Source organism: Oncorhynchus keta, chromosome 12 (assembly GCF_023373465.1).
Source record: "Oncorhynchus keta strain PuntledgeMale-10-30-2019 chromosome 12, Oket_V2, whole genome shotgun sequence".
In the NCBI taxonomy this organism is placed as follows: Eukaryota; Metazoa; Chordata; class Actinopteri; order Salmoniformes; family Salmonidae; genus Oncorhynchus; species Oncorhynchus keta.
This window is the reverse complement of record NC_068432.1, coordinates 26,132,734-26,152,739: the sequence shown is the minus strand read 5'-3', so window position 1 is coordinate 26,152,739 and position 20,006 is coordinate 26,132,734.

Sequence of the window (20,006 nt, the reverse complement as noted above, 5' to 3'; positions counted from 1 at the left end):
TTTATTTTTCAAACTCTGACTTCACGGGACAGGATGGGCCTTCTGCACTTCATCTAATGCATGTCGGAGCTGTCTTTCCTCCAGAAGCACATGTGGCTAATGATCATCCAGGCGCAGCTCCCCTCCCCTCCACCCACCAACCGCCCCCACTGCCCTCCACCCCCTGCCTGCCAAACACAGCCAAGAGGATATGTCTGACAGACATCAAATCCACAGGCTTTCCTCGTCTCTCTCAATGAAAATACCCCAGAGGGAAGAGGACTGAGCCGGGACATTAAAAAGGTACTGTAGGAAAAAAACAAGTAATCCATGTATTTATTTTCAAAGATGGTAGTTTATTTTGTTTTCTACCTAGAACAGTTGTTTCCTTTCCTCCCCATGTGATGGCCTCTGCTATCTCTTTCTCTCTCATTTCTTTGTGGTCCTGCTCTCAATGCTCTACTGACCTTGCACTTTCCTCTTTTTTTTCCAGTGCTGGGTTGGTATTGCAGCTGGGCTCGCCGCACTGCCTCCTGCCTCCTGCCTTTCTGCACATGGATCATTTCCTGGGGCCCCCTCTGCCCTTTCTCTGTCTGACAGTGCCTCTAATCCCTCTGGCTGCATACTTCTAACTGCAGCTCCAGTGCCGGCCCAATCACTCTGCCCCAGCCGGTGCTGCCCCAGCCCCCTATGCCAGGTATTCACATTACTCTCCAGCTCGGAATAACCGCGGCCTACACCCGGCCCACATCAACCCAACACCGGGAGAGCAGGAAAAATGTGCGCAGAAAGATGTGGTACTGACATGTGTGTATGTAAATGTGTCTGAAAGGGATAGAATAAAGAAATTGTTATTTGATTTAGGTTCACAGTTGGGTGAAAAAAATGTATGCCCTTAAGTTGATTACTTTTTTGCAAACCAATGAGTTTCCCACGTTGATTCAATGCCATCACATTGATTTTTGGGGTTGAAATTGTGTAGAAACAACATTGATTCAACTAGCTTTTGCCAAGTGAGCAAACACTGGAACAAGACCTTACCCCAAGGCACAAAATATTGTCTCACAAGACTGCGATGCAGAGGTAACTCACTGTCTAACCCATAGTGATCTGATACACAGTTGACTAGTAAATACAAACCATATAACCTGGGTAGAGAGGTCTGATAGACAGATGAACTCTGTAAAGGCTAATCCATAGTGACATGTTAACGCCACAGCGACTCCCTCCCCTCTCAGTGAGAGAAAGTTTCCCCAGAGTGAGGAGGCGGGGTGCGGTACAATTCCTGATTTACTGCCACCCTAATGTGGAGCAGAGCTATGAGAGAGACTCAAGGGGGGCCTGGGACGCACCCTAACCCCCCTTCCCCATCCCTCTCCTCAATCTATCTCATCATCCTCAATATGAAAGAACACTGACAATGTTCTGTTTTCACCCACTGGTCAGCAGTGGCAGATTTCCTCGACTGTAATGCATTGGGCTGGTGTCAGGTGCCTAGAGCCGACACACATCCATTCTGGTTCAGCTGGTTTGTGCTTTTGGGGAGCTGATCAATGAAAAGAGGATGTTGCGCCTCAAAAGAGATGCAAGGTCAAAGAGATGTTTGTGTGCGTTCACACGCAACAAAACAATGAATTATCAAAGTATCAACATTTCAGTGTAAACCTTGTTGTCCTTTCTTCTAATAGTATCCAAATGAATGTACACAGAGAGATTCGATGGAGGCGTGATATAGCCTATTTCGTAAACATTTATACCGTCAATTAAAACCATATTTCATTTCATACAGTTGTTTATGTCGGGTAATGCTGGAGTCACACACCAAGCCATGCAATTTCCCCCGTCTCTTCACCCATCTGCTGTGACAGCTAGACTCAGCATAGCACAAATACAAACTAAATATTTACTCTCCTTATTGTTCCTCATGGTGACCTCCTCCTCTCCTCTGATTCTCTCCCAGCAGGAGCCGCCAATATGTTCATTTCAGGAATCATTCAAAAGTACTATTTGGCAAGAGCACTTGCTCGACTACTTTCCTTGTCTTTTTAGCCTCTTTCTGTCATGTCACCTCTTATTACTGTACATCCAGTTCAATTGTGTTTCTGCTAAAACTGTGTATTGCTGTGGTTATCAGTTCAAAATCTTCACACATGCATACATACATCAAATCTCACAATGGTTTGAGATAGTTGGCATAATAGAATAAAGCAGTTTAACTGAGGGGAGAAATGTTATTGCGTAATTCATCTCAGCAAATCTAATTCTTCTCCATTTTCCAAGTATTACATCTGTTTCCAAGTATTGCAGAAATGCTAATTGGAAGAGTTGTGACTTGTTTTCCCAAAAGAGACAACGTTTTGATAGAAAACCCCAGACTGCTGGTAGGGCCACATACAAAACTCGTCTTTCATCTCCATAGCAACTGAAACACTTCAAGATTGCCACTCTGTGAGAAGAATTCACACTTGTCCATAATCACATGACCGGACATGACCACCTCTCCTCAAAGGCCCTGTCCTGCAGAGGCTGCTTTGAAAGCTGGGCACTACATAAAATGACATCAGAGGACATTACTGCCAGCAAATGTTGCAGCGAACACATCTTGCCTCTCCATTCATCTCAATTTGAATGTTCTACTGGACTCAATTCAAGAAATATCTAGATGAATGTAGCCTACATCAAAGATTGTAAAGAGCACAATGGGATTATTAAATGCCAAGAAGAATTATACTGGTGGGACAATCCTGAACAAAACAGAGATCTCATCTACTTCTGAGCAAAACATAACACTCCATATCATCTCTTCTTCTAAAGAGTTTCCTTTCAAGTGTTTGTGGACTTCACTGCAATTTAAAGGATAAGGCCTCATTTCTGAGTCAGTTCGCTAAATTATTTTAATCAAAGCGATGTTTCCCAATAATATACTCTCCTCCACAAACACCACAATAAAAAATTATTTTGTCTGTCCCATTTTCTCTTTCCTTCCTAACAGCGATGGCATATCTGCCAGCAACAGGGGGGTTTGTTTCCCTGTGACCTAGAGTCATAGCATTTGATGTGGGTCTGAGATGGAGCCTTAGCCTTGTGGTCCTCTACAACAAAGAGGTTTAATTGGAGTCACCTCCCTGTAGGGAGTTTCTCATGTTATAGTGAAAGAGCTGAACCGGCCTGGCCTGGACACCGTCCTCTTGTCCTGGTGGGGTTACAAGGTGAGGGCTGCTCTGCTAACCTTACCCTAACCCAACAGGCTCTGAGGGGTCAGTCCTACCCAGCAGGGTGGCACAGTGGCAGGCAAACACATTCCTCCAGGTTGAGTTATATGGGCTGGGGATGTGGCTGTGGCCCATCTCTGGTTACTGATCAAAGCCAGGTCTGGTACCCAGCCAGGCCTGTCCATGGCACACAGCAGGACAGAGGCAACAGGGTCACACTGAGATGCTCAGAAAAGCCCAGGGTGTCCCTGAATTTGTCAGCTAATTACAGATTTGTTTGAAAGGAACACAGCATGTGTGTGCGTGTGTGTGTGTCAGGGTTTGTGTGTGCGTCAGGGTTTGTGTGTGTGTGAGTGAGTGAGTGAGTGAGTGAGTGAGTGAGTGAGTGAGTGAGTGAGTGAGTGAGTGAGTGAGTGAGTGAGTGAGTGAGTGAGTGAGTGACTACCAGACAGTGAAACGGGCAGCAGATCAGAGACTTCCTGATATTTTGGTCAAGGGCATTATTTCAAAAAGCCTTTAATTTTAGTCTCTCTGGCAGCCCTTGACTGCAGTGTTACATCATGCACAGTCATTATGTGACTTATTATTAGTTGCAGGGAGGGGATCCAGTCTCAGAGTCAGACAGACAGCCACAATCAGTCCTGACATTTAGCTGTCGCCTCTGGTTAACTCTGATCACAGGTCACATCAAGGCCATCCCACATACTCAATACAGTGAAACATTGTAGTCACTTTACCCACATGTGGTATTCAGCAGTAACAACAGGTGTTTTATCAACACTAAACAAAAATATAAACGCAACATGTAAAGTGTTGGTCTCCATGTTTATGAGCTGAAATAAAAAATCCCAGAAATGTTTCACACACAAAAAGCTTATTTATGTCAAATTTTGTGCACAAATTGTTTATATCCCTGTTAGTGAGCATTTTTCTTTTGCCAAGATAATCCATCCACCTGACAGGTGTGGCACATCAAGAAGCTGACTAAACAGCATGATCATTACACAGGTCCACCTTGTGCTGGTGGCAATAAAATGCGCAGTTTTGTCACACAGCACAATGCCACAGATGTCTCAAGTTTTTAGGAACTGTGCAATTGGCATGCTGACTGCAGACATGTCCACCAGAACTGTTGCCAGAGAATGTAATGTTAATTTCTTTACCAGAAGTCGCCTCCAATGTCATTTTAGAGAATTTAGAAGTACGTCCAACCTGCCTCACAACCTCAATGCATGTGTATGACGTTTTGTGTGCGAGCGGTTTGCTGATGTCAATGTTGTGAACAGAGTGCCCCACGGTGGCGGTGGGGTTATGGTATGGGCAGGCATAAGCTACAGACAACAAACACAATTGCATTTGATCAATGTCAATTTGATTGCACATAGATACCGTGATGAGATCCTGAGGCCCACTGTCGTGCCATTCATCCACCACCATCACTTTATGTTTCAACATGATAATGCATGACCCCATGTTGCAACGATCTGTGCACAATTCCTGGAAGTTAAAAATGTCCCAGTTCTTTCATTGTCGGCATATACCAGAAATGCCACCCACTGAGCATGTTTGGGATGCTCTGGATTGACGTGAACGACAATGTTCCTGTTCCCACCAACATCCAGCAACTTCGCACAGCCATTGAAGAGGAGTGTGATAACATTCCTGCAGAGGAGTGGGACAACATTCCACAAGCTACAATCAACAGCCTGATTAACTTTATGCTAAGGAGATGTGTCACGCTGCATGAGGCAAATGGTAGTCACACCAGTTACTGACTGGTTTTCTGATACACGCCCCCTACCTTTTTTTAAGGTACTGTATCTGTGCCCAACAGATGCATATCTGTATTCCCAGTCACATGAAATCCATAGATTAGGGCCTAATTTATTTACTTCAATTGACTGATTTCCTTATATGAACTGTAACTCATTAAAATCTTTGAAATCGTTGCATGTTGAGTTATATTGTTGTATATCAGTATATATCTCCTCTAAACTGAGCAGCAACCTTGTGCTTGTGAAGTTGGTTAAGAGAACACAAACATCTCAAAGACCTTTGTTCATTTTGTTCTTCTCATTTTTGTGGGTCTTTTAAGTGAAACCCATGCCCACGGCCAGAGACAGCAAGTCAGGATGGCTGCAGAAAGCCCTTCCCCTCTGCTGCTCTGTTCTGTGTGGAGGATACCCAAACCACACCAGAGCTCTGTTTTCGATCAGTCACTTTGCATTACCTCTCTCTCACCAGGCCAGGGGGTGGGGGCTGTGTGTCCATCCAGGGGGCCTGGGAGAGCTCAGCAGACCCTGGGTGTCTGGGCACAGAGACAAGTTTGACCTGTTGGTCAGATGGAAAACCAGAGGGGCTGAATAGTCCTATAGCAATTGTTCACCTAGCCTCCTGTGGTAGCACACATATACTGTATGTACAGGAGCAGTCAAAAGTTTGGGCACACCTACTCGTTCAAGGGTTTTTCTTTATTTAGACTATTTTCTACATTGTAGAATAATAGTGAAGACATCAATACTATGAAATAACACATACGGAATCATGTAGTAAGCAAAAAAGTGTTAAACATCAAAATATATTTTAGACTTTACATTCTTCAAAGTAGCCACCCTTTGCCTTGATGATAGCTTTGCACACTCTTGGCATTCTCTCCACCAGCTTCACCTGGAATGCTTTTTCAACTGTCTTGAAGGAGTTACCACATATGCAAAGCACTTGTTGGCTGCTTTTCCATCACTCTACAGCCCAACTCATCCTAAACCATCTCAATTGAGTTGAGGTCGGGTGATTGTGGAGGCCAGGTCATCTGATTCAGCACTCCATCACTCTCCGTCTTGGTCAAATAGCCCTTACACAGCCTGGGGGTGTGTTGTGTCATTGTCCTGTTGAAAAATAAATGATAGTCACACTAAGCGCAAACCATTTGGGATGGTGTATCGCTGTGGTGGCCATGCTGGTTAAGTGTGCTTTGAATTCTAAATAAATCATTGACAGTGTCACAAAGACATGGTGGTTGGAACCAAAAATCAAACATTTGGACTCATCAGACCAAAGGACAGATTTCCACCAGTCTAGTGTCCATTGCTCATGTTTCTTGGCCCAAGCAAGTCGGTTCTTCTTATTGGTGTCCTTTAGTAGTGGTTTCTTTGCAGCAATTCGACCATGAAGACCTGATTCACTTAGTCTTCCCTGAACAGTTGATGTTGAGATGTGTCTGTTACTTGAATTCAGTGAAGCATTTATTTTGGCTGCAATTTCTGAGGCTGATAACTCTAATGAACTTATCCTTTGCAGCAGTGTCCTCGTGAGAGCCAGTTTCATCACATCGCTTGATGGTTTTTGCGACTGCACTTGAAGAAACTTTAAAAGTTCTTGACATTTTCTGGGCTATTCTGTATTCCACCCCCACCTTGTCACAACACATCTGATTGGTCAAACACATTAAGAAGGAGAGAAATTTCACAAATACATTTTTAACAAGGCACACATGTTGATTGAAATGCATTCCAGGTGACTACCTCATGAGGCTGGTGGAGAGAATGCCAAGAGTGTGCAAAGCTGTCATCAAGGCAACGGGTGGCTGGGGGAACTGAACAGAGCCTTGGTTGCTGGGGGAAATGAACAGAGCCTTGGTCGCTGGGGGAACTGAACAGAGCCTTGGTCGCTGGGGGAACTGAACAGAGCATTGGTCGCTGGGGGAACTGAACAGAGCCTTGGTCGCTGGGGGAACTGAACAGAGTCTTGGTCGCTGGGGGAATTGAACAGAGTCTTGGTCGCTGGGGGAACTGAACAGAGCCTTGGTCGCTGGGGGAACTGAACAGAGTCTTGGTCGCTGGGGGAATTGAACAGAGCATTGGTCGCTGGGGGACCAGAACAGAGCCTTGGTCGCTGGGGGAACTGAACAGAGTCTTGGTCGCTGGGGTAATTGAACAGAGCATTGGTCGCTGGGGGACCAGAACAGAGTCTTGGTCGCTGGGGTAATTGAACAGAGCATTGGTCGCTGGGGGACCAGAACAGAGTCTTGGTCGCTGGGGTAATTGAACAGAGCATTGGTCGCTGGGGGACCAGAACAGAGCCTTGGTCGCTGGGGGAATTGAACAGAGCATTGGTCGCTGGGGGACCAGAACAGAGCCTTGGTCGCTGGGGGAACTGAACAGAGTCTTGGTCGCTGGGGTAATTGAACAGAGCATTGGTCGCTGGGGGACCAGAACAGAGGCTTGGTCGCTGGGGTAATTGAACAGAGCATTGGTCGCTGGGGGACCAGAACAGAGCCTTGGTCGCTGGGGGACCAGAACAGAGCATTGGTCGCTGGGGGACCAGAACAGAGCCTTGGTCGCTGGGGGAACTGAACAGAGTCTTGGTCTCTGGGGGACCAGAACAGAGTCTTGTTCGCTGGGGGAATTGAACAGAGCATTGGTCGCTGGGGGACTAGAACAGAGTCTTGTTCGCTGGGGGACCAGAACAGAGCCTTGGTCGCTGGGGGACCAGAACAGAGTCTTGGTCGCTGGGGGAATTGAACAGAGCATTGGTCGCTGGGGGACCAGAACAGAGTCTTGTTCGCTGGGGGAATTGAACAGAGCATTGGTCGCTGGGGGACCAGAACAGAGCCTTGGTCGCTGGGGGAACTGAACAGAGTCTTGGTCGCTGGGGTAATTGAACAGAGTCTTGGTCACTGGGGGAATTTAAAGCGGCCTGCGTTCATGGAGTTGTGCTCTGCTGCTCTGTTGCCTGGGGCCTGTTGTTTTGCTCAAGACAGCTATTTAGTGTCATCAAACCAAATATATAGGTCCTATTGGTATGGTAGAAATGATATGTCATAAATCAGGCAGGGTGAAGAGGAGAAGAATAACTCCCTGCATGCCGTTTAGAATATTCACAAGGTTTTCGAGTGGAACTTTGGAAACCGCAACCTGAATGACATCATTCCGCTGTAAAATTGGTTTGATGTTTGTTTGAGTTGAGTGTGCATGTGTGATTCACAAGAAGCACTTTTTGAGGATAAGAGTTTATTTTCTGAAAGCTGCTATGGAAAGAGCTTCCACCCCTTTGGCTATAGTCAGTGTGATTGTGTAGTTATAGTCAACTGGCTAGAGTCAGTGTACAAACGTGTCTGTTTGTGGGGAGTCCATTGGTGGGTAAAAGGAGTGTGTTAAGTACATTATTAATAACATACCCTGTCTACCCACATTTATGTAAATGTAAAATCTACTGAATATTCTATAGACAAAATAAAATAACATCTCTTTGCGGGCTAAACTGTTAAATCTATACATAAATCGGGTGTGAAAGAAACTGGAATTTTAGGAATAACAATGGTTTTCTAATAAGTCTGAGAATCTGGATCAAATTAATAAAGACTTACAAAAAATAAAAATGACATGTATTTCTAGCATCTAGTTGTCCACTTTAAACACTGTAATTCAGTGTAAATCCTGTATCCTGTAAAGTATGGGCCATGTCATATTTTTTTAAGTACAGACACTCAAATACGTAGTATCCAAGTCAGGGTTGTGTGTTGACCTAAGGCACAGTAAAATAAGCCTGGTTTAGTTATAACACTGCTCGGACAGGATGATGAGGATGATATTTAACAGTTTCCATGGTAATCATCATAATGAGTGTATCATTTCTCATTTCAGGACCTAGCTATGTCTCAAAATGCAAAGTACACTACTTTTATGTGCCTGCCACATACGCTGCCTTGTCTTGCTTAATCCTTTACTTCAAAAAGCTGTTAAGTTTGTTTCTGTCAGAAGGAGAATGGTTTAAATCCAGGGCAGTATGTTATGTCTTGAGAGAAGCTGGGCTCTGTTAAGCTCCGTTGTTTGAACAAGAGGCCCCATGTGTGTGTGGACGGACATTTATGGAGGAGCTTGATGAAGACTGTCGGCCATTACGGGTCTTTGGTTTCATGCCACAGCCCTGTATGGACATATACTGCAGGGGGCTGATAGGCTTCCCACCCGCCTCAAGAGCCCAGGGGTCAGAGGTTAACTACATCAATGCTGTCAAGTGACCTCCCCTCCTTGACCCTTGAAACACCTCACCTTACTAGCCCATATCTCTGGCATCAAGCACACCCCAGAAGGAGCTCTGCCTGGTACAGTACTAGGACCCCAGAGATACAAACATGCAGGGAATGGAGACAGTTCGGAACTGAAATCCACTTAAAAATTCCATCAAACCATCAAAAAATATATGTAAAATATTTCTAGAACTATTTATCCACATACTGTATGTTTCTGACATGCTTTCATCAAATGAAAACACACAAGCAATGATCTACAGCCGTATCTACCTTGCCTTAATTTGGCCTCAACTACTGTGGACCCTGACATCTGCCGCCATTCAATCCTGTCCTGACGGCCTCTTGTCTTCACCCTGCTGCCTTGTCTTGCCTTCTCTCAGTTCCCTGCTGGCTGAGAGGAGAGCTTAGAAATGTAATTACTAGAAAAGGAATTCCCATTCATGTCAATATTCTGAAAATGAAATAATGAGATAACCGTGGAACAGCTTCAAAATGGTTTCTACTGAAACAAGACCACAACAGTCAAAGTGAATTGTCTGGTCACAATTAAAGCTTGTCTGAAACTCCTCATCAAAAAAACAAAACTTATCTCTTATCTCCTGTGTTCCACAACAACACAATGTGAAACTGATCAACTGAAGCAATTGAGCCACACAGTTGTCATGCATAAGTGAGAACTGGCCTCAACTGTATTAAACAAAACGCTTTGAAGAAAACCTGTTTTGAAACACATTGAAATGTTCAGTCTCACACTAAGCCGGGTAATGATACTTCTTTGAATGGAAGTCCTTGAGAAATGTGAGTGATCAAATTAAGATTCTACACCTGTAACGAACATGGTGCTGCTCTTAAAGTCTGAACATGTCATGTTTGTGAATTGTCATTACATTCCCCAAACAAGTAGGCATTCATCCAACCACTTGACCTCAAGGAGAAACTGCTTTGTTCTCACTCAACATAACCCCCCCCATGTTACAGGATCTGTTAATAATTTACAGGACATACAATAATAAATCACCAAAGCAAGAATGCAGAGCCATGGCACTCCAGTTCTTTGATGGAGCAGGCATTTGATTTCACAAACATTCTACTACTGAGCTTTAAAGGCAGAATAAATTGAATAATTCCAAAAAACATGTATTTGATGTGGAGGTGTGGATCACGCAATCTCATACAACAAAGGAGATAGCTCTGATCGATAAAAGGGTTAAAGACAAAGCTGGCTTGTGTGGCCAAACATTTCAAAAGCACACAATCAGTGGTGGAAAAAATACCAAATTGTCATGCTTGAGTAAAAGTAAAGATACTTTAATAGAAAATGACTCAAGTAAAAGTGAAAGTCACCCAGTAAAATCCTACTTGAGTAAAAGTAAAAAAAGTATTTGGTTTTAAATTTGAAGAATCTCAAATATAAATCTCAAATATAAAACAATTTTAATTTGTTTAAAACTTTCTTGGTTACTACATGATTCCATATGTGTTATTTAATAGTTTTGATGTCTTCACCATTATTCTACAATGTAGAAAATAATACAAATAAATAAAAACCCTTGACTGAGTGAGTAGGTGTGTCCAAACCTTTGACTGGTACTGTATACTGGCAAACCTTTAATCAACATGAAAAGCCAAAACACAGTCAGATCAATTGTTATACAAAAAGTTCTGTGTAAAATCCTTCATAAAAATCTGCACAATCTTTCCTTTTTGGGTCTCCTTCACATGGTGCAACAGGTCTGAACAGCAATGTGGCAAATAGCAAGATCCTTATTATTTAGTCAACAGAACTGGCTCTCCACCTTCCCTGTCACAGTGACCAATAGCAGCATAGGCACTCAGCTAATGGCCAGAAGAACCAGCTACTGTATTTCCTGTCTACACAACACGTCATTCTCTCCTTTTGTCTGACCAGCGTCACCACTGATACCGAACACAATATGGCCAGTAGAAGCATGGCTCTATGGCACATTCAAACAATCAAAGCTAAACAATGGAAAACATATGAACAGTTAAAGATACTATTCATACGAACTGTGGTGAATAACAAAATAAATTACAATACACTGAGTGTACAAAACATTTAGAACACCTTCCCAATAAGGGGCGGCGGGTAGCCTGGTGGTTAGGGTGTTGGGCCAGTAACCGAAAGGTTGCTGGATCGAATCCCCGAGCTCACAAGGTAACAATCTGTCGTTCTGCCTCTGAACAAGGCAGTTAACACACTGTTCCTCGATAGGCCGTTGTTGTAAATAACAATTTGTTCTTAACTGACTTGCATAGTTAAATAAAAGTTAAATAAAAAAAATATATAGATTTAGTTGCACAGCCTCAATTTATTTGAGCATGGACTCTACAAGGTGTCAAAACATTCCACAGGAATGCTGGCCCATGTTGACTCCAATGCTTCCCACAGTTGTGTGAAGTTGGCTGGATGTCCTTTGGGTGGTGGACCATTCTTGATACACACAGGAAACTGTTGAGTGTGAAAAGCCCAGCAGCGTTGCAGTTCTTGACACAAACCAGTGCGCCTGGCACCTACTACCACCCCATTCAAAGGTACTTAAATCTTTTGTCTTGCCCATTCACCTTCTGAATGACTTAGTTGTCTCAAGGTCTAAAAATCCTTCTGTAACCCGTCTCCTCCCCTTCATCTACACTGATTGAAGTGGATTTAACAAGTGACATCAATAAAGGATCATAGATTTCACCTGGATTCACCTGGACAATCCATGTGACCAGGTGTTCATATTGTTTGTACACTGTGTAGCCATTGTTTTATAATTGAAAAACTAAAAAATGTTCTGTGCTTTGTTCCATATTCAAAATGTGGTCAATGTGGTCCAACTCATTTCATCATGTAGTATTTTCCATGTGTAGAGTGCATTACCATTATTGACAAAGACATTTTCTGAGGGCAACATTTATTTGAAATTGTGCAATGTATTTGAACCGTGAAGAACATTACAGTGAAGCCATTCTGTATTCGTTCATTGCCAATTAGCCTTCCATCAACTTATCTAAGAGTCTCATAAGTAATGACCCTATTACCATTGTAATGACAATGAATGGTTATTTAAATGATTACATCATTACATGACACAAAATATCAAAGTAAGTGTAAACATTCACATACATTTAACACCACAGAAGATCCTATCATGTGTCACCCACAGCTGGCAAGCATCTACTTTATGTAATCTGTTCTACACAGTTACTGTAGCTTGGTAGTTAGTGTCCTTGCCGGAAAAAAAACTAGTGAGGCTTGCTGAATGGTTTACAATATTAAGATGATAAGCTTAAGGACTCAGGTGGGATTTTGCACCAGGCCCGTTCGGGCCAGCAAGGTGGTGCACAAGGATGACATTGTCCAGGTACCCTCTCTGCCTCCCACCAATACGCATCAGCATCACCCAGCACAAACACTCCTATCCATTTGGTTGTGTGTATGAGTCAGTCACTCAACCACAGGGTCAGTCCAAATGGACTTCAGCTAAATGCTTGTTCTGTACAGCCTCTGCTCTGGGCTAGGACGGGGAGGAGTTGGAGCAACAGGGGTGGCTGGCTGTCGACAAAAATAAAGCTTTGCTGTCTCCACTGACCTCTAGCAAAAACCAACCCAATTTTTCTGAGAGCTGTATAAATGTTTTGACTAGGCAATCCACAATCTTTCTCCTCTCATGGTTATTAAAACTCTAATCGCCTTCAATAAATAGGTTGGGTTTATATTTGAATGAGGACTTGCTCAGGGCGAAACAGAGAGGATGGGGAATGTTATTTGTTTATCTGGTTGCTGTTGCAGAATGTGGTGGGGTGAGCTCGAGCCTTGTGACGGCTGAAACGAGATTGAAACGGAGGCTGTTTTAAAATAAACTGACCTCATATTTTACTTGAGCTGGCCAAGTACGGGGCTTGAAATTATGGCATGAATAGAATCAACAAATACATATCCTGGTTTATATGTACCTACTGTACAGTGTATTCAGAAAGTACTCAGACCCCTTGACTTTTTCCACATTTTATTACACTACAGCCTTATTCTAAAATGTATTCAATTGTTTTTTCCCCTCATCAATCTACACACAATACCCCTTCATGACAAAGCAAAAACAGGTTTTAGAAATGTTTACAATGTATAAAATGTTTTAAACTTAAATATTACATTTACATAAGAATTCAGACCCTTTACTCAGTACTTTGTTGAAGGACTTTTGGCAGCGATTACAGCCTCAAGTCTTCTTGGGTATAACTCTACAAGCTTGACACACCTGTATTTGGGGAGTTTCTCACAATCTTCTCTGCAGAACCTCCCAAGCTCTGTTAGGTTGGATGAGGAGCGTTGCTGCACAGCTATTTTCAGGTCTCTCCAGAGATGTTAGATCAGGTTCAAGTCCAGGATCTGGCTGGGCCACTCAAGGACATTCAGAGACTTGTCCTGAAGCCACTCCTGCATTGTCTTGGCTGTGTGCTTAAGGTCGTTGTCCTATTGGAAGGTGAACCTTCACCCCAGTCTGAGGTCCGGAGTGCTCTGGAACACGTTTTCATCAAGGATCCCTCTGTACTTTGCTACGTTCATCTTTCCCTCGATCCTGTCTAGTCTCATAGTCCCTGCCGCTGAATAACATCCCCTAGCATGATGCTGCCACCACCTTGCTTCATCGTAGGGATGGTGCCAGGTTTCCTCCAGACTTGACGCTTGGCTTTCAGGTCAAAGAGTTCAATCTTGGTTTCATCAGGCCAGAGAATCTTGTTTCTCATGGTCTGAGAGTCCTTTAGGTGCCTTTTGGCAAACGCCTAGCGAGCTGTCAAATCATATCAAATCAAATCAAATTTTATTGGTCAAATACCCATGGTTAGCAGATGTTATTGCGAGTGTAGCGAAATGCTTGTGCTTCTAGTTCCGACAGTGCAGCAATATCTAACAAGTAATATCTAACAATTCCACAACAAATACCTAATACAGACAAATCTATGTAAAGGAAGAGAAAAAGAATATACACTGCGAAAAAAAATAAAGGAAACACTAAAATAACACATCCTAGATCTGAATGAATTAAATATTCTTATGAAATACTTTTTTCTTTACATAGTTGAATGTGCTGACAACAAAATCACACAAAAATTATCAATGGAAATCAAATTTATCAACCCACGGAGGTCTGAATTTGGAGTCATACTCAAGATTAAAGTGGAAAACTTTGATGTAATGTCCTTAAAACAAGTCCAAATGAGGCCCAGTAGTGTGTGTGGCCTCCACGTGCCTGTATGACCTCCCTACAACGCCTGGGCATGCTCCTGATGAGGTGGCGGATGGTCTCCTGAGGGATCTCCTCCCAGACCTGGACTAAAGCATCCGCCAACTCCTGGACAGTCTGTGGTGCAACGTGGCGTTGGTAGATGGAGCGAGACATGATGTCCCAGATGTGCTCAATTGGATTCAGGACTGGGGAACGGGCGGGCCAGTCCATAGCATCAATGCCTTCCTCTTGCAGGAACTGCTGACACACTCCAGCCACATGAGGTCTAGCATTGTCTTGCATTAGGAGGAACCCAGGGCCAACCGCACCAGCATATTGTCTCACAAGGGGTCTGAGGATCTCATCTCGGTACCAAATGGCAGTCAGGCTACCTCTGGCGAACACATGGAGGGCTGTGCGGCCCCCCAAAGAAATGCCACCCCACACCATGACTGACCCACCGCCAAACCGGTCATGCTGGAGGATGTTGCAGGCAGCAGAACGTTCCCCACGGCGTCTCCAGACTCTGTCACATGTGCTCAGTGTGAACCTGCTTTCATCTGTGAAGAGCACAGGGTGCCAGTGGTGAATTTGCCAATCTTGGTGTTCTCTGGCAAATGCCAAAAGTCCTGCACGGTGTTGGGCTGAAAGCACAACACCCACCTGTGGATGTTGGGCCCTCATACCACCCTCATGGAGTCTGTGTCCTTTTTTTTCTTTTTTTTTTTTTTCTGACCGTTTGAGCAGACACATGCACATTTGCTGGAGGTCATTTTGCAGGGCTCTGGCAGTGCTCCTCCTTGCACAAAGGTGGAGGTAGCGGTCCTGCTGCTGGGTTGTTGCCTTCCTACGGCCTCCTCCACGTCTCCTGATGTACTGGCCTGTCTCCTGGTAGCGCCTCCATGCTCTGGACACTACGCTGACAGACACAGCAAACCTTCTTGCCACAGCTCGCATTGATGTGCCATCCTGGATGTGCCATCCTGGCTCCTTGGTGCCTGAAGGGCTCTTGGCCCTTCAATGCCACACACATCTTCTCGGTGAGCCTGGGTGGTTTGGTGGGAGAAACAAGAACAGAATCCAAAGCTGAGGGAGGGAAATAAATCAGTACAACAGCCCTCTTACACAAGGGGATCCTTCACGATTTACATTAAATATGTGGTTTAATATGTTTGTCCTAATTTACTCCCAGCACTGGACTCAGAAATATGAAATTATAGGTGAGCCCTTGGTCAGCCCTTGATGAACAAAATGTAAATCTTTTGAACATCTTATTACTGTTTGGGTAAACATGGCGGTCACATAGATTTGCAGAGGTAGCTGACACATCAAATTCTTTATATCTCCATGTATCGTATTAATATTAACAAGCTTAGTGGAGGTAGTTGAGGTCTGGACATTTTTGTTGCTTATTTATACAAGCTACAGTATAACCAGGTTAATGGTCATTACAACTGTACAATTTTTTTATTTAATGAAATTTACATTCAGAGTCTGAAGCACACAGCCATTTTCCCCTATCAAGCTTCTATTCACACAGTCACAGTGTATTCCTGGTAGGGGTCTAGCAGGTCTACTGTATCTGTCCATTTTTTGCTGGTTATTTATGGGGCTGAACTGCATGTAAGGTAATTAATAATGGTTTAATTCATCCCAGGCCAAGTGTACACAGACTTCACTGAAAGAGAGGACAGCTCGACTCAACCCAGAAAATCCCACATGATTTAAACCTAAAACTGCGTATTCCCCCTGGACACACACACACACAAAGCGGAGGCCTTCTATGGAACAGAGCCATTCACTGAAGCAGTAAACGACAACAATCCTTTATGATTCTGACCAGGGCCCAGACTTGTTCATAGTCAGGAAAATCTCCTTGCTTTAATTCTGACACATGAAACATTGTATTTATACTTCATTATAAAGGAGTGTAAATGTTTCCTGTAGGCCTGATTTTTGTTGTTGTGCTAATTGTATTGTATGTTTTACATGTTGTAATGTATTGCTTACTGCCTACTTGGCCAGGTCTCCCTTGTAAAAGAGATGCCGTGTCTCAATGGGCTTTTTCCTGGATAAATAAAATAAAAAAGAAATGGAACAAAACAATTAAAAAATGAACTAATATTCCATATGTTTGAAAAAGAGATGCAATGTCCTTATCACATGTAAACAAAGGAGGCCATTCTGTCTTCGTAGAACAGTGAATGGGACATACAGTGTCTATAAGACTGAGCTCATCTCTTCCTATCGGTTCCTGAGCCTGTCAGGAGGCTTCAGGAGGAAAGCCTGATCTCTTCAAAAGAACATGAGCAGTGGTCATAAGTGTGGGCTAACGTTAATCTGGAGGAAAACAATGGTTGATGGCGTTTTACGGACAGACAGAAAGACAGACATTTCCCAGGGTTCCCCTGGCGGGCCTGTCTAGGTGCTTGGGGGAGAAAGCCCTCTCTCTCCCGCTTTCTCTCTCTTCTGTTCGCTCTCTTTCTTCTGTTCTCTCTTTCTCTTCTGTTCTCTCTCCATCATCTCTCTCCCTCCCTCCCTCCACTGGCAGGCTGCTCTATCTCAACTCCTCCAGAAGGTACATGTGACCCCTTCTATTTCCTGTTGCTGCATGGGCCTGCCTGCAAATGAACGCCATGTCAGGTGTTAGCTGATACCTCTTTCTGCTGAAGAGGAAAAGGAGATGATAAAGAAAATAAGAAAAACAGTTGAATGGTCCCATATTAAAAGCAGGGATGCATTAGGCTGGAAAACATCAGGTTCTGAGTGAGGCTAAATGTGAACCTTTTACAGACTGCAAAAAGCATTGGTCCTTTTTTCTCTCCAAAGTGTGCTGCTCGAGTGGCTTGAGTGGCTGGCGTAACGCGACTAATAATGCCACAGTTTATATATAACTCTCTGGAGGGGGAGGGAGGGGGTGAGACAGCAGAGGAGGTGTGTGTGTGTGCGGGGGGGGGATGGGTGTGTTGGATCCGGGCGGTCTACTCTGTCTGACATGTTTTCTGTGTTGGGGCCCAGGGCTGTTCTGAGCTGAGTTGGGGAACAGGACCCAGGGGGGACATAGAGCTCTCCTCGCAGCCTCTCCCTATAGGCCACCTGGGAGACACATCACAGAGACAGCACTTCCTCTGCCGGAGAGTCCAGCAGCCCTGTGACCAGACCAGCATTCTTTTCATTTAATCTGACCTACACTGCTCTGTCTGGCAGAGTAAAAGAGGAATGGTTCCTTATTTGTGAGGATTCTGTGAATGGCATATTGCATGAAATACCATTGTTTACACTTTTGATGATTAAGAAATGAGTTATATGAAAAGTTTGGTCTCGTCCAACTAGAATGTCAAAAGAAAATGCTCTGCCTCAGCCGAGAGCAATCCTGAATTGTTTTTATTTTATTCAGTTGTACAAATGGCTTCTGCTTGGGTGTGTTTCTGGCTGAGGCAATGTGATAGTCAGGTTCAATCTCAGTAGACACGATGATATGTTAGCTGTGTGTGATGATTTTTAACAATACTCTCAGTCACCAGTACTGAGCAAAATCATAAATTCCAATTCAATACACCATTTTCAGCTGCACACCACTTCCAGATCTTTCCAACATGACTTGATGGTAGTAGAATGGAATGATAAAAGAGATTTTGCCAAACGGATCAATTAATTTATCCCCAAATGAAGACCGGTTGAAAACAATGAGAAATATTTTGTCTGAAACATTTAGATTCCTGAGATTTATCTCACATTTTTTTTAAACTTTATAATGACTAGGGGTGATTTTCCACAGAGAACACAACATTGAAAAGCAAACTACAAGCCAATGTGAAGGTACTCATTTTGGCATTATTTTGTGTTTTGGTGGAAATCTAGTTGCATGGTTGATATTCTAGCTGCTGCACACTGAATTCCTCCAGTTGGCTAAGAAATAAAGTGAGGACTGAAAAACAACTTCTCAGCATGTACAGAACATCCCCTAATTTGAATGACAAATAATTGCTTCATCACTAACAATCGTTCCCTTGCCACAGCTATACAATGAACTGTACCAGCTACGATAAGCACACGGGACTGTTGAGTCATGCAGTTGGGCTCCAGGCTTTAATCTCCTCATGTAAACATGACCTGTGTGTGTGCATGTGTCCAGGTTTGACTCTCTACCTAACCTAATAAATACTCATGAACATGGAGTAGGGTTTATATGCAGAGCACACCCTGGCTCTCGGCTGTGATTGTGTGTGTAATTGTTTGTGTGTAATTGTTTGTGTGTGTGTGTGTGTGTGTGTGTGTGTGTGTGTGTGTGTGTGTGTGTGTGTGTGTGTGTGTGTGTGTGTGTGTGTGTGTGTGTGTGTGTGTGTGTGTGTGTGTGTGTGTATGCAAAAACACCCACTCTCAGCACATAAAACCTCTGGGTCAGAGAGGCTGGTTTATTTGTATTTACTACAGGGTTGGCTGGGGTGAGAAAGGTGTGCCCTTCCCAGGTCCTGTGCTGTGGAGGGGACATCCCGTTCTCACTGAGCAGAAGACTCAGATCTCATTACCCTGTATTAGCTTCTAAAGCCCACCATATTTGTTTATATGGATACCCATTAGCTTTTGCAGAAGCAGCAGCTACTCTTCCTGAGGCCCACAAAAAACAGTAACAAAACACTGATGCACAAGCACAGTCACACAAAGTTTTTATAAAACAATATACAAACAATATAAATAAAAAAGAATACAAACAATACAAATAAACAATATGTGTGTGTGTCCCCTCACAGTCCCCGCTGTTCCATGAGTTGTTGTTTCACCTGTTTTTTTAAAGGTCATTTTGCTGTTTTCATTAGTAATTTGAGATAGAAAAGAGTTCCATGCGATCATTCGTTTTGGACTTGGGGACTGTGAAGAGACCCCTGGTGCTATGTCTTGTGGGGTATGTATGGGTGTCTGAGCTGAATGTTATTTGATTATGCAGACAATCTGGAATTTTCATCACAGTACTATTTCTCAGAAACACTAAAAGAGAAGCAGTTAATCTCTCGTCAACACTCAACCAGGAAAGACTGGCATGTTGATGTTAGTTCTGTGTGTGCAGTTAAGGGCAAGGCCTGCTGCTCTGTACTGAACCAGCTGCAGTTTTGATAGGTTCTTTCTTTGCTGCACTTGACCATATTACTGGACAGTAATCAAGATGGTACCAGACCAGAGCCTGAACAACTAGTAAAAACGCAGAATGTATTTTTAAACAGATATACCCATCCCCATCTTCACAACAACTTTGTCAATATGACTAGTCCATGATAATTGACCATCCAGTCTTATGCGTATGAGTTTATCTTCCTCAACGGCCACACCCTTCATGTCATCTCCATAGATCTACTGTTTTCTCATAGGAACAGACTGGAAACCGTTAATTCCCCCGCCGGCCATCAATAACCACCCATCCCAGACATTCACAAAAACACTGAAAACACCCAGAGTGGTGAGAAGATGCCACCAGGGCTGTGGATGGATGGAATTCCTCTTCCTTTGAGCTATGAGGTGGGGGCTGCCGGAGGGTTGGGTGCCACATCGCTCAGCTCA